This window comes from Urocampus carinirostris, chromosome 4 (genome assembly GCF_059441175.1).
Source record: "Urocampus carinirostris isolate Australia breed hairy pipefish chromosome 4, RoL_Ucar_1.0, whole genome shotgun sequence".
Lineage (NCBI taxonomy): Eukaryota > Metazoa > Chordata > Actinopteri > Syngnathiformes > Syngnathidae > Urocampus > Urocampus carinirostris.
In genome coordinates this window covers 12,541,814-12,565,704 of record NC_142352.1, presented here as the reverse complement: position 1 = coordinate 12,565,704, position 23,891 = coordinate 12,541,814, and the positions used below count along the sequence as shown (strand labels likewise).

At 40.6% G+C, this 23,891-nt stretch overlaps 1 protein-coding gene across 1 annotated transcript in view; it reads right to left on the bottom strand.

Moving 5' to 3' along the window:
- The window catches only part of apba2b (amyloid beta precursor protein binding family A member 2b), a 97,718-nt gene extending 77,904 nt beyond the window's left edge, over positions 1–19,814 (bottom strand). The window contains exon 1 of the mRNA XM_088333671.1: positions 19,680–19,814. The gene's annotated coding sequence lies outside the window, so the exon portion shown is untranslated. The remainder of the gene's footprint in view (positions 1–19,679) is intronic.
- Positions 19,815–23,891: the final 4,077 nt, after the last annotated feature.

The following is a 23,891-nucleotide window of genomic DNA, read 5'->3' as shown; positions in this document are numbered from 1 at the left end:
TATTGGAGTCATCCAAAAGTAATTGAAAGTAATCCATTTAAAGTAACCCTACCCAACCCTGCTGGTTACATGCTAGTTGCAGGGCACCGACAGGGAAAATACATGCAAACTCTCTTTCAAACCCAGGGACGATTTTGACTCCCCAATAAACCTGCATGCATTTTGTTGGAATGTCGGAGGAAACCATAGTGCCTGGAGAAAACCCACGAAGGTAAGAACATGCAAACTCCATTCAGGATCGACAGTAGTTGGAGCCCATCCCAGCACACGGGGACAGACAACTCACTCGCTCAGTCACACTTAGGGACAATTTGGACCGGCCAATTAACCTGATATACATGTTTTTGGAATGTGGGAGGAAACCGGAGTGCCCGGAGGAAACCCACGCAAGCACGGGGAGAACATACAAACTCCACACTGTAAGGCCGGTAGCTGGGTTTGAACCCACGCAGGAGGTTCCCACGACCTCAGAACTGTGCTAACCACTGCGCCGCTGTGCTGCCCTTAAATTGATTTAATTTTTTTAAGTCAATTCAAGTCACATTTTCTGTATAGCTCTTAATCACAAAATGTCTCAAAGGACTGCACAGATTACAATGACACATCCCCTGATCTTAAACGAACATGAAATACTTAAAAACGTCAGCATGAGGAAAATAAAAAGGGGCCTTAAAATGGTAATCCCCTTACAACGTTGTGATTTATACATATATATATATGATACACATGTGTTCAAATACTTATTTGCAACTGTACAACACAATTAAATTGTTGAAAAATCATGCATTGTGATTTCTGGATTTTTCTTTTTAGTTTATCTTTCTCACAGTGGACATGCACCTATGATGAAAATTTCAGACCCCTCCATGATTTCTAAATACCGAAATAGCAGGCTGTTCAAATACTTATTTTCTTCACTGTATTTGTATGGTGTTAAAGGTTTGTGATAAAAGACAAATAGCATCATAGCTATTTTGAAAATAATTTTCTCCATTTTTTTGTAGATGGATAAAAATGCAAAATAAAATAAAATAATAATAAAAAATTGAGCTCGATCTCTTTGAAAGAGACGTGATAATAGTATGAACTAAATGTTTTCAAAATATTTACAATCATTAAAAATTATCTTAATTTTACAAAAATGTACAGAGTAAATATATTCTATTAGTAAATTGCCATTCAGAATGTTGGGGTCACGCAGACAATAGTGTGTTTGTATTTTGGAAAAAAAGAGAAACACAAAAACAAAACAACAAAAAAACGTTATATCCTTTAATCAGTGCTTTCGTCAAAAAATGGATATTTCTAAGCGGCCTTAATCTTTTGAACAGTAGTGAATATCTAAATCACAGGTGTCAAACAGGCGGCCCACGGGCCAGATCAGGCCCGCTAAGGGATAGAATCCGGCCCCCGAGACAACACTCAGAGAAGCGCAAGAGAAAAACGAGCTGCAGTTTGAAATATGTCAACTTGATCTTGCCAAAGCCAGGTGCCTTGAACAAAGACAAGGTACTTGTATTTATTTCTCTCTCTCTCGCTCCCTCTTTCGATTCCACCCCTTTTCTCTCACTCTGTCTCTGTCTCTTTCACTCTGTGTCTCTCTTTTTCTCTTCTTTTGTTGCTCTTTGTTTCTTTCTCTCTCTGTGTCTCTTTAACTTATTTTGCTCTAACTTTTTTTTTCATTTTCTCTCTTTTCTCTTTCTCTCTTCCTACCCTTCGCGCTTTCTTTTCTATTTTCTCTCCTTCTGTCTTTCTATTTCTCTTTGTATTTCTTTCTTCCTCTCCTTTTCTTTTCCCCTTCTCTCATGACTTTTTATCTCTTTTGTTTCTCCCTCTCTCTCCCTCTCTCTCTTTTTCTTTCTTCGTCCCACCCTCTCTCCTTTTCCCTCCCTCTTTCTCTTATTTCTTTCGCTTTAATCTACTAGTCCGGCCCCCGACAGAATGTTTTGTTCTATCGTGTGGCCCCCGAGTTAAAATGAGTTTGACACCCCTGATCTAAATGATATTGGAAAAAATATATATGTATCATGGTCTTCGGATTAAGTCAAAAGTCATTTTAAAGTCAAAAATAAATCAATGGCGAGGATGAAATTCAACAGATACAAAGCCTCTCTCAACATGATGTGCTGAGTAATAATTTCACAAACCCGATGGATGGTTCTGGAGGTCACAAGGGATAAAAAGGGCATGTTATGAGGATGCAAACAGCCTCATAAAGTCTGTTTCATCAAACCAACTAGAGCCGACATTCGAGCCAATCCAGCGATGACAGAAATCAGGATTACTTGATCTGTCATTTGAATCCCCTTACATCACATCAGTGTCACTTTGCTCTAAATCCACATAATGGACCTTTGCATCACTTATGTCATTTGTTATAAAGGCCAGATAACCTTGGACGCATGCAGGGCTGTACACAATCCAAAATAGATATATAGCTACTAGTGACCACTGACGAATAACATAAAACCAGGAAAAAATAACGAATGAAGGATAGAGAGGTATCTAATTTTAGTGACGGACTGACGGATTGACCACCGTCGAAGTTAAATTACAAAGGATATGCATGTGTTCAATAGATGTGTTAAAGAGAGCAGGAATCGAACATTCTACTTACTGGAATTACAGTAGAGAAAAAAGGGGTGGAAAAGAGAGAGAGAGAGAGAGAGAGAGAGAGAGAGAGAGAGAGAGAGAGAGAGAGAGAGAGAGAGAGAGAGAGAGAGAGAGAGAGAGAGAGAGAGAGAGAGATTCAAGTACAGTGTCTTTGTGAGAGGCACCTGGCTTTGGCAACATCAAGTTGAAATATTTCAACCTGCAGCTCGTTTTTCTCTTCCTCTTCTCTGAGTGTTGTCTCGCGGGCCGGATTCAATCCCTTAGTGGGCCTGATCTGGCCCGCGGGCCGCCTGTTTGACACCTGTGATCCAAGCTAAATGCTCCCAAATTTGAGAAGATTTAATATGCGTGGTTAATGTTGATGCTGCCCTTCTGTATGGTTATGTTACCGCTCCAAACAAAGACTATTTTGGCTACTGCGCATGCTCGACTCTCGGCAAATATTATATGAAATAAGAGATACCTCTTTCTGTTTGAAAAATGTGTCTGGCGAATATAGTCAACTATTTAAATTATGGATTTTTATCGACAACATCAACTAAGGGTAGGTTCACACCACAGGGAAACCGGTTTGTTTTTGTACGGGCACGACCTGTATCCAATCTATCAAAGTGTCAGGGCGGACCAGAACAGAGCAGGAGACCCCATAGCGTTCGTTACAAGTCTTTTATTTGGGGAAGCGTACAGGGTTAGCGGGAGACGCGATGACCGTCGAACGTCAGCAGCAACGCCGTGAAGACAACTTTGGGACACGTAGCCAATCGTAGCGTGGAACGGAAGCAGGTCGGATCGGAGGCAGGCAGAATCAGGTAAACAAGTCAAAAAGACACAGGAAAATCAGGCGAGTCAAACGGGGTAAAAAGTATCCTCACACGAAGAGGTCTCCGCATAGCGTGCTTAAAAAGGGAACATAAACCAATCAGGGAGCGCATTCCAGCGCGTCAGATGATTACCCCAGGTGGCTCCAATTAGGTAATCATGACACAAAGTCTATCTGTTCAGGCTCAGACAGCAAAATAACATTGAAATTCCTAGATACGCTACACTGTTAGCATCCATGAGTACTTCCGCAAACAATGGGCACATTGCGTGTGACGTCACGTGTCCTCTTCTGTGCATGCGGGACACTTGTTGCTCTCACACAGGTGTCGCATCAAAGTCACAGGAGATCGTTTATGGTTTTACAGTATACTATTGTATTTGAGCAATGCCTGATCCCAATTGTAATACACACGCTCCCCTACTTATGAACATTTGACTTACGAAAAGATACGAAAAAAAATTTCGGGATGTCGAAAAATAGTTCGATTTTGTCTTGTGTGCAGATTTTTCCGAGTACAGGACATTACTGTAGTGCTTCTTTCAGCCACCACCAGCATGTGGCGCTGTGAGAGGTCACCCAGCATCCACCCCGAAGAACAAATCTGCTTCCTCTTCCTTGTTCGTGTGTAAAAATTTTATACTGTATCTCCAGCGCGCTTAGAACTTCGACATTTTTATTGTTTAATATCTCGTGCATCCATTTAATATGGTTGGTGTAAAGTGTAAAGAAGAGGCGAGCCTGTCATGAACCAGAGGAGGATCAGGACCCAAACGCGTGAAGTTCCTCACACAAGTCTTTTATTTTACGGGAAATGGGGAGTCATGCACGTTAGGCAGTAGTCTGGCGTGAAATGATAGGAAGCCAGAGGCCGACGAGATCGATACCAATTGCCCGAATAGATATCGGCCAGATGGGGTCGATACCGGACAGGGGCAGACAGACAGGATTGATATTGAAAAAGGATATTGAAATAAAGCAGGACAAACTAGATGGGAACGAAAACAGGAGAGAATAATAAACAGGACAAAAATAGACGGGAACAAAGCTGGAAAACCGATATTAAACAGGACAAAAATAAATGGGAACAACACCGGACAGGAAAATCCAACAGGAAACAGGACCGGGTCAAAACCCATGTCTTGCGGGGCAGAGGTTAGTTGACGGACTGACAAACGGAGAGTGAGAACACTGAACTTAAATAGAAGGAAAGCCAATCTGTCAACGAGCCGCAGCTGCCGCCACACAAGCAGGGCTAATTGGGCGCCATGACAACCGTGACAGAGCCGTTTCTTTTTAAATGAAAGTGGAATAAAAAGATTGATGCTCAAAAGTGATTTCTTTGCTTTAATACTCTATTACATTCCCTCAAAATTTAGATCCATAGTCATTTTGGTAACGTTGGCGTGGGGGTAATGCCGGGGGTTCCTTGTTCGGCAAAATGAGCACAGTAACATGTACCAGATACAATGAATGGGTAAGCATCCAGACTTTTGTAAGCTTTTTAGATCAGCACTGGTGTATGGGGATACTCCATTTACAATATAGCGGTACAGATGTGTGGACTGTAGTCAGGCAGAGCGGATGATTTGTTTTGATGTGTGAATATGTCAGGAAGAAGACTGTGTGGCGCGCTTGCTAGCATTGCTAATGCTATCCTCGCTTCTTGTGCTTTCTGACAGTGTGAACCTCCTTATCAGACAGCTGCACAATATTCGTTTGACTAGTCATTGCCACTGGCGTTATATGGCGAATAATATAGCTTTTTTGTTGTTGTTTACTGTTTACTGCCCTCATACACTATTTACAACGGTTGTCACGTGGTTAGGTCACCTGTGTGCAAAGGGTCAATAAAGAGCCCAACAATTATACACCAATAAACACATTCGATCTTAATGTACCGTATTTTCCTCACTATAAGGCGCACCTAAAAGTCTTAATTTTTTTCAAAAGCTGACCATGCGCCCTATAATACAGTGCACCTTATATATGGATCAATATTAAGTCGCAAAGTCTTTTCAACTAATACAAGCAGCCACCGACTAGTCTGCGGTGTATGCTGGGATTCATATACCGGCGTTTCATTGGCTAACCAATGTGTCAATCATCATTTGAATCGATCACTATTGGCTAAAGTTATTCGGAGGTAAAGGGGGCGGATCCTTTTTATCATTTACAGGCTCGCATAGGCTAAAGAGGCGAAACAAAGCCTGCAATTGGCCGAAAAAGATGACTGTGAATAGCATGTTAGGTAGAACTACGGCATAGAGATAACAGTATTTTACTATTCTGTACTGTATTTGTAAATACTTTACTCTCCTGGATTAACTACACTCACGGATATAAGAGGACCATGGTTGCACATTATTATTGAACGCAACGACTTCGGTGAGCTACTCCGGCTATATATTTTCCCAGTATCTTGTTTCAGAGTGATATCGATGTTTCTGTGATGGGTCTTTTTTTAAATTAAACTCAATTACAAGTGTTTATTGTCATATGCACAGTAAAGTTGCGAGCAAAACAGAAAATAGGAACTAAGGAATGGTTGGCATTTCTTGTATCCCAAGACTTTAACTTTCCGAATGATATTTGGAACGATGCATTTGAGTGACATCGTACCGACACCGCATCCGCACGTGTCTACGACACGTATTTGCTTCTTTGCAAGCTTTCGGAATGTTAAAGGGGTAACAAGTTGGACTGAACTATCTGACTGTTTTGTCCACGTTCCCATTGTAGCGCCTTATAATCCGGTGCGCCTTATGTATGGAAGATATAGGACCAAAAGCTATTTTTTGGGGGTGCGCCCTATAACCCGGTGCGCCCTATAGTGCGGAAAATACGGTAGTCTAAATTTCATGCACCTCATAGTCCATTGTGCCTAATGAACAAAATATAAATAACAAGAGACTATTTTTTGCAGGGGGCATCTTATAGTGCGGAAACTAATCACATTTTACAACAGCGTAGGCAATGCTTGATAGACAAATCTCATCCTCATTGGTCCGGTATTGTGTTGAAAGCCTCAAGGGGGCTCTTTATTCTTGGTCGTTTTCTAAGAAGAAAAAAATTGTAGCAGAAAGATGGCCTTTGTCACATAAGGTTATATTTTAACAAAAGCTAACGGGTTTGCTGAAGAATGATGTGGTGGATGCATTCAACCATTCATTTTCTGTACCCTCATCCTTTTCAAGGTCACCAAGGAACTGGCTTTTACTGAGCTCACTGTACGGTATCCACACACTACTTTTCGTGCTATGGTGAGAAGCAATGAAATTCAGGGTACCGCAACACCTACTCAAGAACCTTCATAGCTGTTTTCTTTTGGGATTATTCATGAATGAGTTGGAGTCAGGGCGGCACGGCGGATGAGTGGTTAGCCCGCAGTGTCATGGTGCGGAGGTTCAGGGTTCAAGTCTAGCTACAGCAGCCTCCCAGTGTGGAGTTTGCATGTTCCCACATTCCCAAAAACATGCATTGGCCGGTCCAAATTGTCCCTAGGTGTGAGTGAGCGTGTGATTGGCTGTCTGTCTGTCTGTGTGCCCTGTGACTGGCTGGCAACCAGTTAAGGGTTTCCCCTGCCCACTGCCTGAAGATAGCTGGGGTTGGCTCCAGCACCCCCGCGACCCTACTGACGATTCGCGGTGCAGATAATGAATGGATGGAGTTGGACTCAACTAGTACCTACCCGAGTGGACTTTGGGTGACAAATGAACTACATCATTGACAGCTTGCCAAACAGTTACACGGACAACCACCAAAGTACATTGAATAATAACCCCAACAGTCACAGAATAACTGTTTGAAAACATATTATACAGTCACTATGACCTGGCATTCCCATGCTCAGAGTTCCCAGGCATTAGATTTGGGCGAGTTTGTCTTGTCACGGTTGCCATGGCGCCCAACTGGCCCCGCCCGTGTGGCACCAGCTGCGGCTCATTGACAGATTGGCTTTCTGTCTATTTAAGCTCTAATTTTTCCTTTGTCAGTCCGTCAACGGACTTCTGCTCCGCAAGATGTGGATTTTGACTCAGTCCTGTTCCTGTTGATATTTCCTGTCCAGTATTGTTTTGTCGTGTTTATTTCGGTTTCAAGTTCTGTTCCTGTCTATTTTGGTCCTGTTTATTATTTTCTTCAGTTTTTGTTCCCGTCTGGTTCGTCCTGTTTATTTTCGATATCCTGTCTGTCCTCTCCTGTCGGGTATTGACCCCATCTGTCCGATATCAATTCGGGCAATTGGTATCGATCTCGTTAGCCTCTGGCTTCCTATCATTTCACACCAGACTGCTGCCTAACATGCATGACTCCCCACTTTTTCGTAAAATAAAAGGCTTGTATGAGTGACGTCACGCGTTTGGGTCCTGAACCTGTTCTGATTTATGACATGTTGAGGCTGTGGTTTGTTGAAAAAGCACCATGTAGCCACTAACAGGCGCCTAAGGGCCGCTTGTAGTTCCAGAGCCGCTTGCACACAAAAGCAGAAGTTAATTGATTTTGTTGGAATTTGTTGATGGTGCCTTGACATGAACCTTTGCCTAAGACACTCATAGAGGCCTTAAGTACAACCATGTAAATGTTCACGAAAATCGGTTTAGCTGTTTCAGAGCTTATAAATCACATCCTAACAAACGCACACACATTGGTATTTAGAGAGTAGTTTGGATAAATAGATGTAATTAGATTAGATTTAGATAAGTAGTGAGCAAATTGTTTTGTTACAGTAGAACCTCGGTTTTCGAACGCCTCTCAGTTCGAACAAATCGGTTCTCGACCAAAAATTTCGAGAAATTCTTGCTTAGCTTTTCGTTCAAAAAATCGGAGTTCGATTGCCGGTACGCTAGGGGCGATGCTGAGCGACGTACGGGTGTAGATTGCCCCCACCCCTCGTGAAGAACTGTTGTCACGTGACCGCACACTTCTTTTTGCTTTCGTTTTTAATATCGGTGAACGGAGTGTTTTAACCCCTAATTATGCCTAGGAATAACGTCGCAAGCAGCAAAATTGCTACAGGTGAAAAAAGAAGAGTAGTGCGTACAACTATTGCATTTAAGAAAGAAATAATAGCAGAATATGAAGCGAGTTTCCCTTCTTTTGAGGGAATAGAGCATGGCTTCTGCAGACCACCACAAAGGTAAGATATCCTATTCATAAATCTTTTCTTTATCCTTTAATCGCTCACCACTTGTTGTGGAGACCCGGGTGCTAAATGACGTGTAAACGACCTGATTTTTTTATTTTTACACGTTCATGTTAGCGAACGTACTATTAGCCTGGGTTAGCTTCGTGTTTACGTTCATGGTAAGCCTTCAAGGATTTGGAACGGATTAAAATGATTTTACATTACTTTTAATGGCAAAAACGATTTTAGGTGATCGACCAAATCGGTTTTCGAACAGGGTTCTGGAACGGATTATGGTCGAGAACCGAGGTTCCACTTAGGTAATAAATCAAAGGGGGAAATAAGTATAATAACTTTTGAAGCATACCAGTTTTTTTAGTACTACAAATCCTTCCCTAGGCATTAAGACGGACATTTTTGGGTGGAAGTCACTCGGGACGGCAGAAAATTCCTTTCACATCTTGTTTTCTCTACGCACATACTTAACCTAAGACTGGAAAGTCATGATGCCACTCTGCCCAGTTCTGATTATCCAAACCATCCTTTGATTTTCCAGATATTACGAAAAGGTTATGGGTCTGGAGACACTGCCGACTCGTCAATAAAGGCGCTTTATGTTGCCTCACAGACCAGCATTATGCTTGCATCATCAGATTGATTTTGTTTTGTTGTAAAAATGCATGTTGACGTGTGGGCTTCCTTACCAGTCTTTTGAGGTGACTTGAAATCAAATATTTGATGTGATAATGCTCAAATCAAGATTGATGAGTTACGGATTCACCATCAATTTGAATTTACCAAAGATGTAACTGGAAATGATCAGCATTTATATAGCGCTTTTCAAGTCAATGACTTCCCAAAGCGCTTTACAATGTGCTCCACATTTCCCAATAGCTGCCTTGCAGCCATGTAAGGCGCTAACCTGCTTATTGGGGGTATTAGGGGTTCAGTGTCTTACCCAAGGACACTTTGACATGTAACACGGACGAGCCGGGATTCGAACTGGGATCCCTTGATCCCAAGACGAGCGCTCTACCTCCGGAGCTACTGCCGCCCCCAAAGTAGATTGAATGATGTTCTCACCGTGTGTAGACTACGAACGGTTTGGGTCTCTTTTGAAAGGTATGACTCTGAAGTTTTGTGCCAAACTGAAATGATCACTGAACTTGCTACTAACATTGAGTAATCTGAAATAGAAGGTTTTTATTCTCGCCTGCATTTTGTTTCCGCAATTAACTGCCTCCAGATGAGTGTAGCATGGGAATCTTAGCTGGAAAACTGATGAGACAATAGCCTGGTACCTGGTACCATGTCAAATTTGTCTGCATGCATTTATATAGCGCTTTTCAAGTCAATGACTTCCCAAAGCGCTTTACAATGTGCTCCACATTTCCCAATAGCGGCCATGCATTGCAGCCATGTAAGACGCTAACCTGCTTATTGGGGGTATTAGGGATTCAGTGTCTTACCCAAGGACACTTCGACATGTAACACGGACAAGCCGGGATTCAAACTGGGATCCCTTGATCCCAAGACGAGCGCTCTACCTCCTGAGCTACTGCCGCCCCTATATATACACTTTTGTGACTGAAAATCAGCAGTCCCTGGTTCTTTTCTATATACTCTATTCTTTTTTTATTATTTTGTCAACCTTGCCAGACGTCCTTGAGTCATCTAATTATCTCTCTGCTTACACATCACTTGTTCCTCCACCCATCATCAGTTTATGTCCAGTCTAATGGGAACATTTGGTTCTGCTGCCTTTCTTTAAGCTTCTGCACTTTTTTGTTGTGTTAATAAGTCTCTTATTGAATTTCCTGGTGATGTGTTGTTCAGCTCAATACTGTGCCCAGCTTTGGTGAATTATATCTGACTGAAAATCAGCAAAACTATCAGATGGCATGTGGCTTATTATCACATTCGGTGTCTGTAAATGCTCGTCATTATTCTGAAGAGGATCCTCCAAAAATATACTGCAATTAAAAAGGCATGTAAAAACTCTTTTCTAAAACACCATTAATTTGTCGGTAATGTTCCAATAAGGAGTGTAATTAGTAACCGCAGTCTTGCATGCTTTTAAAAAACGGAATTATTTCATTATTTTCAATCAAGTCTCTGGCTCAGTCGAAAAAAAGTCAACAACAACTTGATTTTCAGCTTGATTAATTAACATCGGACTTAATTCCAAACAAGTACAGAAGGCTATCAGCGAGATAGCCACAGTTCCAGATGGCTGTGGCTGTCGGTATGGTTGTAGCTGGACCTCCTTGGGGGCGGCAGTAGCTCAGGAGGTAGAGTGCTCGTCTTGGGATCAAGGGATCCCAGTTCGAATCCCGGCTCGTCCTTGTTACATGTCGAAGTGTCCTTAGGTAAGACACTGAACCCCTAATACCCCCAATAAGCAGGTTAGCGTCTTACATGGCTGCAATGTAAGGCCGCTATTGGGAAAATGTGGAGCACATTGTAAAGCGCTTTGAGATGTCATTGACTTGAAAAGAGCTATATAAATGCAGATCATTTCATTTCATAAAAAGGAGCACAAATTGTTAAATTTGAAATGTCCATATCATAACAGTCATTTAAACAAAAATCTGCTGTTCAAGAAATGCTAAAAATCAGAATATACAGCATCTAAATGTAATGAACTTCTCAATACATTCATAATAGTGGTTATGTTAAAGGGACAGCGTGTGTTATTTAGTGCCTACGAGTGATACAAAATAATTATTAGAAAAACTAATATTGATTTTAACAATTGAATTACCGTAAATTCCGGACTATAAGCCGCTACTTTTTTCCCAAACCTTCAACCCTGCGGCTTATTCAGTGATGCGGCCAATTTATGTAATTTTTCTAACGGCCGCCAGCGGCGCTCGAGTAGAAAAGGTAAGATTTAGACCGGTGGAATATATGCGCCGAGGAAGACTGCAACTTCTTAGCTTGTGCACCAATTAAATTAGCGTAGACCTATCCTTATCATGCAAATTGCAAAAAGAAAGGCACATGACGTAGCTTTCAAGCTAAATGCAATCGAGCAGTCCGATAAAGAAGGAAACAGAGCTACTGCACGTAAGGTTCACTTTTCGAGCGTGTTGCTAGCGTGTTTTTGAATAAGGGAGCGTGGGGCGACGTCTATATGACAAAGTCTCTTTCCCATACTGGGGAAGACGATTATAAGGAGGAAGACAAGGACGGTCTACCGTGATTTCTACAAGAACGGTATTTCATGACCTCAGAACTGTGTGGCACAGGCAGTAACCACTGCTCTGCAGTGCCGCCTAGGTCTTGGACATGTTTCAGATACATTTACAGCAGACTCACTCTGCAAAATTCTTAGTTCATTCTTTGTTCATTAATTAACAGTGTGTTAATAATGAATTTGAATGTCTATATAGAGATGGGGAACCATTAAGTTGCATTTCTGCGATCTGTTATGAAGTCATAAAGTATGATGCAGAGGATAGTGCGACTGAAAGTCAGAATATAAATCACCTTTTTAAAAAGAGATTACAGTTGCACTACAGTTGGCAGAAAAATATACAATAATAGAAACTGATGAATAGAGAAGAAACATTTATACATGCAGCCGCTCGCCTACTTATGACCATTCGACTTAACAAAAATGGCAGATACGAACACTTTTTTCGGGATGTCAAAAAATATCCGGACATTGCTGTAAGTTAGATTTTGTATTTTGCACCTTTTTCTGAGTACAGGACAGTACTGTAGTGCTTATTTCTGCTGCTACCGGCGTGTGGCGCTGTGAGAGGTCACCCAGCACCCACCCCGAAAAAGAAATCCAGCCTCCTCTTCCTAGTTCGTGTGTAAACTTTCTATACTGTATCTCCAGCGCATGAAGAGCTTTGACATCTTTATTGCTTAATATCTCGTGCATCTATGCATTTTGGTTGGTGTAACGTGTAAAGAAGAGGCGAGCCGTTTCTTTTGAAACGAAAGTGGAATAAGAAAGCTTGATGCGGTTGAGAAAATGGTTGGATCCTTTGTTTCGTCCACTTTCCAACAAAGAGGAGGAAGTAGCCTAACTTTTAAAGCCCATCTTTCTAAAGTAAGTTAAACTTCACTTCATTTATCTATCTAGAGCCTAATATTTTATGAAATGTTTGTTTTTTAGTACAAAACAATACAGATTGCTTATACTAGCCTTAAACATACTTATATAAACCTTAAACATACCGAAAAAAAGCACTGAAGAAACTTACGGACAAATTGAACTTCCGAACGATCGTCCGGAATCCTGTTCGTAGGTAGGGCAGCGTCTGTAATGTGTTCACCTCTAGTATAAAGTATTTACATCTGAAATAAGAACTATACACAACCGGGATATTTTACAGACCAGGTGATATTGCACTTAAAACTGAAACTGTCAACATGACAACTGAATAATCTTGCATTGCACAAAGTTGTGGAAATCAAGTCAAGTGTAAATAAGTAAAAAGTATAATGTAAAACCTTATAACAGTACAATAACTTTTCTGCAATAAAATAAGTCTGCAAATAGGGCACACAACTGCACACAAAATGGGTGTTGCAATTTCATCCATCCATTATCTGCACTTAGAAACTATTTGAAACCGAGCAATAAACCTGAAAAGCATGTTTATGGCAATGAGCGAGGAAGCCGGAGCGCCTGGAGGAAACCAATGCAAGCACAGGGAGAACAAGCAAACTCTGCACAGAAAGACTGGTGCCTGGATTTGAACCTGTGACCTCAGAACTGTGGCGCAGACACGCTAACCACTCAGCTGTTGTGGGGTATTGAAATTGAACGGGGATATTGCACTTAAAACTGTAAACAGTAAACATGACAACTGAAAAATCTTCCATTTCACAAAGTTATGAAAATGAAGTCAAGTTTAAATAAGCAAATGTAAAACCTTTAGCAGTAAAAACAATAAAAGTAAGAGCTGTTCTCCAATAAGATACTTCTCAGAACTGAGTCAAGAATATATAAAATACAAAAACACAGTACATGGGGGGTGGGCAGGGCACCTGCATGATGCGGAAGGGGTAAACCAGTGAAAGCTGTCGAGCCCTGCTGTTGAACAGAAGAGTGTGCTTTCAAAGTGAACGGTCGGTCGGTCGGTAGGTCGGTAGGAAGATAGATAGATAGATAGATAGATAGATAGATAGATAGATAGATAGATAGATAGATAGATAGATAGATAGATAGATAGATAGATAGATAGATAGATAGATAGATAGATAGATAGATAGATAGATAGATAGATAGATAGATAGATAGATAGATAGATAGATAGATAGATAGATAGATAGATAGATAGATAGATAGGTAGGCAGGAAGGATAGATAGATAGATAGATAGATAGATAGATAGATAGATAGATAGATAGATAGATAGATAGATAGATAGATAGAGAGAGAGAGAGAGAGAGAGAGAGAGAGAGAGAGAGAGAGAGAGAGAGAGAGAGAGAGAAAGAGAGAGAGATAGATGGATAGATATCTAGATAGATAGATATATAGATAGAAAGAAAGTACAGCCTTGTCCGATTACTTTTCAAAAATTATGCTGTAACTGACTTGAGTAGTTTGTGACTTCAGCAGTTTGTTTCACTCTGAAAGAAGGTAAATTGATTTTCATGAAAGACTGAATTTTGGGAACTACCAAAACTGACACTTTTCCTTGTACTCCAGTGAGTTATTTCTGCGTGATACAATCTAGAAAACAGACATCTTACTATTCTGCGTTCCCCAGATGCAAGATGAGCGAAGCTTTTAGGTAATAGATTGCACGGCATCATACTACATCTTGACTAAGTAAATTCCTTTTTCCTACAGCAGTCATGATGCCAAGTTCAATTTCTATCTTTTGCTCAGCCAAACTTTATTGATTTTGCTTACAAATACTTCATCATGTCTCATTTGTACTCATTTGTGTTGGCATTTTATTCACGCCTCAAGTTCAATTTCCGAACCCCCCTCTGCAGTGAATAAAATTCCAGCAACCTGCAGGGAAGGTGTTTGTCCTTGATTGCAGGTGTTACATAGCAAACTATCGACCATGCAGCCAAGTGAGATATTCTCAAAAGGGGTGATTTAGAGAAAGTGGGGCAGATTATTAGCAGAAAAGGAGGTAAGATCTGCAAACGTCCCAATGGACGGAAGATTGTAAGACTGAGGATACTACCTGCCATTACACTCAAACCACCGATGTGCTGGAATTTTAACCCAAATAGAAACGACTTACTACTCCTAATATGGGCCACGTTTTAGATTTTTTTATCAGCATATTAGCTCTAGGCTAAATGTGTAGAGGTCGTTTTAAAAACAGTGAGTCAACAAACAGTGTTTTGTGTACCTAGAGTTGGTATCTGGAACACATTACCCATCAATAATACATAAAGGGGATACACAAAATCAATACATAGGACATATGTACACAAAAGGAGCTCTTTGTGTCCAGCCAAGTGTATTCGATCAGTCGCAGCTGTCATGTAGCCCCCTCCTATCGTTTATGACTGTGTGTGTGAGGTTCCAGCATGCCAACGCTAGATGGCGCTATGGAGTTGGTTACCGAATTGGGCACATCCTGTGGTCAGTGATACTTTAAAAGCAACTTTAACAGACATTCGTATGTTCGTATCTACCGTTTTACTTAAGTCGAATGGTTGTAAGTAGGGGAGCGTCTGTATACATTTATGATTTCAATGTGACAAAATTCAGTGGGCACTCTTATCCATAGGCTCATTGACTTATCCTATGTTTATGCATTGTCTGCAGTAAACATTTTCATGACACCTTAGTTGAGAAAATCCGATTGTGTCATACCTTTGCTTAAATCAGTGGTTCGCAATCGTTTTTCATTAAATAATACACATTAAAACAAGTAGACAGCACAACACGATTCAAAAAAAGGATCTGTATGTATTTATGAATAACATGCACAAAAAAACGTATTACCATATACATTATTAACAGGTGATGCTAGGTGACAGGTTAAGTCAAACCATTCTGGTATAGACTGAGTAGACTATGGATACAGTATTTAGCACAAACTATTAGATTAGCATACTATTGTAAATTAAAGTTTCATTATTTTCAGAAAAAAACAATAAAATTACCGTATTTTCCGCACTATAAGGCGCACCGGGTTGTAGGGCGCACCCCGAAAAATAGTTTTTGGTCCTATTTTTGACACACATAAGACGCACCGGATTATAAGGCGCTACAATGGGAACGTCGACAAAACAGTCAGATAGTTCAGTCCAACTTATTACCCCCTTAACATTCCGAAAGCTTGCAAAGATGCAAATATGTGTCGAGAACACGTGCGGATGCGGTGTCCGTACGATGTCACTCAAATGCATCGTTCAATCATTCGGAAGGTTAAAGTCTTGGGATTCAAGAAATGCCAACCATTCCTTAGTATCTATTTTCTTTTTCGCTCGCAACTTTACTGTGCATATGACAATAAACACTTGGAATTGAGTTTAATTTAAAAATAGACACTCCATTCCATCCATTATCTGCACCGCTTATCACAGAAACATCGAGTTCAGTCTGAAACAAGATACAGGGACAATATAAAACCCGGAGTAGCTCACCGAAGTCGTTGTGTTCATAATAATGTGCAGCCAATGTCCTCTTATATCCGTGAGGGTAGTAAATCCAGGAGAATAAAACATTTACAAATACAGAATAGAAAAAAATGCTTTCTCTATGCCGTCAGCCACGTGCTATACACATTCATCTTCTTCGGCCAATTGCAGGCTTTGTTTCGCCGTTTAAGCCAATGCCAGCCTGTAAATGATAAAGAGGATCCGCCCCTTGACCTCCGAATAACTTTAGCCAATAGTGATCGATTCAACTGATGATTGACACATCTTTTTCGGCCAATTGCAGGCTTTGTTTTGCCGTTTAAGCCAATGCGAGCCTGTAAATGATAAAAAGGATCCGCCCCTTGACCTCCGAATAACTTTAGCCAATAGTGATTAATTCAAATGATGATTGACACATTGGTTAGCCAATGAAACGCCGGTAAATAAGTCCCAGCATACACCGTGTACTACTTGGCGTTCGGGGGAAAATCTAGTCGGCGGCTGCTTGCTTTAGTTGCAAGACTTTGCAACTTAATATTGATCCATATATAAGGCGCACTGTATTATAAGGCGCATGGTCAGCTTTTGAAAAAAATAAAGGCTTTTAGGTGCGCCTTATAGTGCGGAAAATACGGTAAGTGATAATCATCAAAACATATTTGTCATTGTCGTAACTTCTTTAAAAAATTCTGGTATCTCCTGGAGTACCTTCAAATCCCCCCAGGGGTACACATATTCCATTTGAGAACCACTGCCCTATAGATTGTGAATATAGATCAAACCAAATATTGCGGGAGATATTACAGGAAGGGAATGATTTGAAATGAAAACCACCATGCTGACCCGTGTTGTCTCTGACTCACTGCTATCACGTGAACATGAGGGTGACAAAGGCCTCTGAAAATAAAGATCAGGGCAGACATTGAGGATGTCACTTCTAATGATGCAAGACAGACTGTGTGGCTGCCTCCCACCCTAAGAACAATGAAGATGAAACAACAAGCCTGCTTGTGGCTGCCATTTTTATGTCCTCATGGGCACTGACTGAGGGTGACACAAACTGCTGGTGGCAAACATGGACTTTTTCTAGTTAAAAAGACAAATATAAATCACAACAAATTCCTCTTGTTTCTTTGTCTGTCTGTCTGTCTGTCTGTCTGTCTGTCTGTCTATCTATCGAACTATCTACCTGCCTACCTACCTGTCAGCCTGCCTTCCTACCTGGCTGCCTGTCTATCTATCTACTTACCCAACTCCTACCAACCCACCTTCCAATGTACTATACCCACAACCTACCCACCTACTCACCTACCCATCTACCTAACTACCTAGCTACCTACCCAGCCACCTATCTATCTAATGTAAGCGTGGACAATCCATGCCCGGCTTGGTGTTCAATTCAAACACTCACCGATTATTGGGACAAAGAAACAACAGCTGAATAGAGCAGTTCTTTTAAGGAGTTTTATTACAAAGAAACACAATGAGAAATAAACTGAATATTCTGGGCTTGTGATCAGGACAAAATCCTCCTTAAAACTTACATTTTGGTGATTAAATAGTAACACTCATATAGCTGGAAAAGCTGTTCAATAGTGACAACATATTCAGTGACTCCTTGTAAGAATGGAACACTACCTATCTACCTATCTTTATTAGGTTTTATTATTTATCAGCATTCTGACATATTGCATTACGGTATAGCATGCTGGGTGCACGGCAGCAGACAGGAAAACACTTCAGAGGGTAAACAACACAACCCAGAGAATCGTTGGTTGCTCTCTACCCAGTCTGGAGGACATTGCCTGCTCTGGCTACCTCAGCAGAGCAGAAAACATCATCAAGGACTTTTCTCACCCCGGCCACCCCCCTTATGTCTTTTATTAGCATATTTGCTATTGGAGTAATCCAAAAGTAGTTGAAAGTAATCCAGTTAAAGTAACCCTACCCAACCCTGCGCATATTGCACTAATACAAACCCAAAACTGTATGTAACATCCTACATGCCCACATTTCTTGTGTGAATATTGTGTAAATTATGAAATGTATCTTCTTTGTTCCTTTATCTTCTTTGTTTTCTTTTATCCTGACGGTTAAATGTGAACCTGGAGTGCCAAGTCCAATTTCGTTGTCACAAAATGTTCAACCCATTTTGTAGCAATGACAATAAAGGTATCTCATCTCATCTCATCTCATCAGTTGCACCGCTTATCCTCAGTAGGGTCGCGGGGGTGTTGGAGCCCATGCCAGCAATCATCGGGCAGTGGGCAGGGGACACCATGAACTGGTTGCCAGCCAATCGCAGGGCACACGGGGACAGACAACTCGCTCGCTCATTCACACCTAGGGACAATTTGGACCGGCCAATTCACCTGAAATGCATGTTTTTGGAATGTGGGAGGAAACCGGAGTGCCCGGAGGAAACCCACGCCCGCACGGGGAGATCATACAAACTCCGCACAGGAAGTCTGGAGCTGGATTTGAACCCACGCAGAAGGTTCCCATGACATGAACTGTGCCGCACATGCGCTAACCACTGCGCCTGTCATGATTACCCAAGTGGAGCCACCTGGGGTAATCAGGTGGCGCGCTGGAATGTGCTTCCTGATTGGTTAATGCTCCCTTTTCAAACGCGTTACGCGGAGAACTCTTGGTCGGAGGATTACTTTTTACCCCGTTTGACTCGCCTGATTTTCCTGTGTCTTTTTTACTTGTTTACCTGATTCTGCATGCCACCGATCTGACCTGCTTCCGTTCCACGCTACGATCTTCTCTTCAGTCCCGGTAAACTCGACCTGCTTCCGTCCCACGCTACGATTAGCTACGTGTCCCGAAGCTGTCTTCACAGCGTTGCTGCTGACGTTCGACGGTCATCGCGTCTCCCGCTAACCCTGTACGCTTCCCCAAATAAAAGACTTGTAACGAACGCTCTGGGGTCTCCTGCTCTGTTCTGGTCCGTCCTGACAGCGCCGCCGTGCTGCACACAATAAAGGTATATTCTATTCTATTCTATTCTATTCTATTCTATTCTATTCTATCTACCCATCCACCTATTGATCAATCTAACCATCCATCCATCCACCTATCAAGAATGAGGGTGGAGAAGCGTGAAATAATTCTTGTTTTCAGTTGTAAAAAGTATGTAGGGGTGTGAGGGATGAAAGATAGGCGATACATAGAGGTGAACGAGCTCATTAGGAGAATAAACTCAGTCATTGGTCCTTTCATTAGGACGATACAGTAGAAGATGCGATATGTGAAAACAAATGCTACCCACAGGCAGTTTGAAGACGTCACGAGCACGTTTACCCGACAAAGAGATGCTTATATTCGAAATAACGACATCAATGATGGAGTTAAATGCACATTTTGTGTATCTCAAACTGCAAACCCGCCCTATTGTAAGAGCAGATGGAGAACACTCATCAGTGGCTTAGCAGATCAGCATCCACTGTTCCCTAGGATGCCCCGGAGGAGACACGCCAAACTGCGGTTCCCTTTTCGACGCTCGCGAAACATTTTTCTCGTCAAAAGTCCATCTTACCTGCGTAACGTTGAGGTGCCGAGCCATTCAGCTCCGTTTTAAAGCAATGGGAGGAAAATCTACTGCTGGCAGGCCGAACATCGCATCTGCTCGTCTCAGCGACAGAAAGCGTACTGAGTGAGAAGTGGCGGCGCCCCGGAACCAGCATAATAGCATACGAGCCCACTGCGGCTGTTTGGGGGGGCTGCACGAGGGCTCCTTAGCCCGCCCCATAATCAGATGCTCGAAACTACAGCCCAGGAAATTACAATTACACAACTCTACATACCTGTCAACCTCCAGGGCTCCATGCCCTTACAAACTGTCGTATTTTCCCTTACAAAATACAAAATAATCTTACACCATATTTTTTTTCAAACGTGTTTATTTATGTAGTTTAACATGTTATATTGTACATGTGTTTCGTTATATCAGATATATTGTTTATTAACATTTTGTTGTGAGATTCTAAATTGCTCGGCATGAATGAGGTTTATTATAAAAAAAAGTTCATAAATGAAGTAGCCTGGACGTTCACTGTAGAAGGAAAAAATAAAATACAGTAATACATTTTCTTATTCAAATTTTTATGTCATTTTCTGCATTAAATTATTGTTGGCAGTATACTGATTAAAGGGATACAAAACTACAAACCTGTATTCTTTTTTCATTTTCTCCTTTAATACTTCCTTTTTTTCTTAAATTCTTTATACAACATAATAATTCTGTCAGAGGGACCAGAACAGAACAGGAAACCCCAGAGCGTTTGTTACAGTTCTTTATTTAGGGAAGCGTACAGGGCTAGCGGGAGACGCGATGGCTGTCGGACGTCAGCAGCGTAGCCGTGAAGACAGCTTCGGAACACGTAGCCAATCGAAGTGCGGAAGTCTAGCAGGTCAAGTTTACCGGGACTGGAGAGAAGATCATAGCGTGGGACGGAAGCAGGTCGGATCGGAGGCAGGCAGAAACAGGTAAACAGATCAAGACGGAACAGGTAATCAGGAGAGTCATACTGGGAACAAACGTAATCCTCAGACGAAGAGGTCTCGGCGTAGCGTGCTTAAAAAGGGAACATAAACCAATCAGAGGGCGTCCAGGTGACTCTAGTTAGCAATCACGGCAAATTCGTGATATAATGCATCAAAGCAAGTGAGCCATTTGAGAGCCGGCTCTTTTTAATGAGTTGAGCCGAAATAACCCGTTCTCCAAAGCGAGACGGATTTCTTTTCACTACACAACCACCACATGAAATCCGAGGCAGCAGACGCATGCGCCAGTAGCATCAAACCGCTCGCTTCGTCTGCAATGAAAAAAAACGATACCGAGATAGAGGCTACCGCGGCGAACTCGTTTGACTTGATAGATTTGCCGTTTCGTGATAGTCGGTGTTTCCCGGATGGTACCCATAACTAACAAATTTGCGTTTTTCCGTACAGATTTTCTTGTACGTCGTACACGTCTTAAAATGCATAATAAACGTACTTTGTACGGAAAAAAACGTAGACGTTGACAGGTATGCTGTTAGGAGTCGGGGGCCGCATGTGACTAATCATGCTTCCTTTTAAATAGATTAGTTTCATCAAACTGCTTTTGAAACGACCACATTTGGAGCAAAATAGTATACTTAGTCCCTGTTTTAAGCACTCCATTTGTTATTTAGTATTACTGTATTTTTAAGGATTTTAAAAATATTTCTGAAGTCGGATTTTCGAAGTTCTATCGTTTTTTTGTAGTGTTATTGTAGTTTTATTTTTGTACTACGTTTGTAGAATTTTGTAAATAATTTTTATGTTGTATTTCCATAGAAATATTTTTTTTTAGTATTTCTGTAGTACCTTTGTAGATTTTTTGTGGTGTATCTGTAGTATTTTCGTGGTAATATTGTATTACTACAGTAGTGTTATGATTATTTTTGTAGTATTAGTGTAGTATTATTTTTTTAGTATTTCTGTACTATCTCTGTTGTATTTTTTTAGTATTCCCGTATAAGAATGTTTGTTGTATATATATATGCAGTATTTTTGTAGTATTTTCTTTAGTAAGGTGTTACTGTAGTTTTATTTTTGTACTATTTTTGTAGAATTTTGTAAGTCATTTTTAAGTTGTATTTCCATAGTAGTATTTTTTAATATTTCTGTAGTACCTTTGTTGATTTTTTTGTTGTGTATCTGTAGTGTTTTTGTGCTATTTTTGTGGTATTACAGTAGTTTTATGACTATAATATTTTTGTAGTATTAGTGTAGTATTATTTTTATTTGGATTTTTGTATTATCTCTGTTGTATTTTTTAGTATTTCCATGTAAGAATGTTTGTTGTATATATATGCAGTATTTTTGTAGTATTTTCTGTAGTACAGTGTTACTGTAGTTTTATTTTTGTACTATTTTTGTCGAATTTTGTAAGTCATTTTTAAGTTGTATTTCCATAGTAGTATTTTTTAGTGTTTCTGTAGTACTTTTGTTGATTTTTGTTGTTGTGTATCTGTAGTATTTTTGTGCTATTACAGTAGTTTTATGACTATAATATTTTTGTAGTATTAGTGTAGTATTATTGTTTAGTATTTTTGCATTTGTCACCCTTATTTTTCTGTTATACTTTAATTGTAAAGACTAAAAGTGAGTGACAGTTGATTTGAACCTTTATGGTTACATAAATACTGCCACCTAGTGGACATATTTTAACAATGCAATCAAGTAACTTAAGGTAATCGCTCTTACAATAAGGTGGATAATCGTGTTTTCTGTGCGTGGACAGCCCTAGAAAGCCCTTCAATTGAATGACTAGACCTATAATACCTTACACCTTTGGGAATTATGTTTTATCATTATTTGGCTAGGAAAAGGATGCGACATCAGAGTGAGATGACTAAAGATAAAATAATTCTATGCATCGTTCTATTATTGGTTTTTCAAAGTAAAACGTCCGACCAAAGTCAACCGGCAAAGCATGCACCTTTATGTAAAATCAGTGAATTATTAGCATTTATGGTGAGTGAAATAGAATGGATTTGTTTTGTCTTTTAAATTAATTTTAAAAACAGTCGTTTTACAAAATCAGTGGTGGGCCGTAAGGGCCAGCAAGGCCCTCTCTGCTGGCCTAAAATAGATTAATTGTATTGATTCTATTGATTATACTTGTGATTTAATTTCGAATTATTTGTAAGCTTTCTTTTACTGTCACGAAACGGGTCGGGAAGAAGGAAGTTGGAACTAATATGAGTAGATGATCTGTCACTTTAATTGAGAAAGAAAAGTTGTCCAACACACAAACGGACAAAGCAGGCTTAAATGCAGGCAAAACTACAGACTAGGCATTTAACAGGATTAAACAGAAAATACAGGAATCTATCAGAATGTTACACCGGAGTGCAACAAAGTCCAACAAGCACAACAAGAATAAATAGGTATCAACAGGCATGAACAGGTTTTCAACAAGGGTAAACAATGATCTGGCAAAGGGCAGTTCCAAAAGTCACGTTTAAGTACCCATAGGAGTAATCAGGAAAATGCAGGTCAGCCGGTGTCAAGGGGCGGGGCCAGCTGGGCGCCATGACAACCATACAGGACATGACATTTACTGCTTTTAGTCAAGTCAAGTCATTTTTATTTGTGTAACTTTTAATCACAAGGAGTCTCAAAGGCCTGCACAGACCACCATCTGTAACAGAGTTAAAATTTGATGATTTGGAAGTTTTTTTTTTTTAAATTCTCACAAAATCTGTGTTTTTATTGCATTACTGTTAAAACTGCGGTACCGCATTCATTTGTTAAGCCATGGGCGTATGCAACTGTCTTTCTCATTTGGCACTTTATGGGCTTCTGTGCTTGCCGTACCTTCAGCTATATAATCTCGTGCTGAACGTAAGCTGTGCCCAGTTTGGGTAAAAGTTCATATTTTGCCAAATATAGGGTCTGCTTTCACGAAACATTTTTGCATATAAATTTATGTAACTGCGGTGTACCTGTCCCACCAAAGATCCACATTCACGCTGGACTGGATGATGAGGTTTTTATTACAGTTGCTGCAAATGAATGAGTCACAACACATGGTAAGCTTCTCTGCTGGCTTTGATCTCTATAAGGGGAATTAGCATTTTAGCACAGCATACAACGTCTGGCGAAACTAACATAAAAGGCGACAGAAACAAAATGAAAATAAATCCAAACAGCTTGCCAACTTGCCAACATCAATCACATGACTGTGCATATTGAGAGTTTTGTCAGCTGTGGTTTT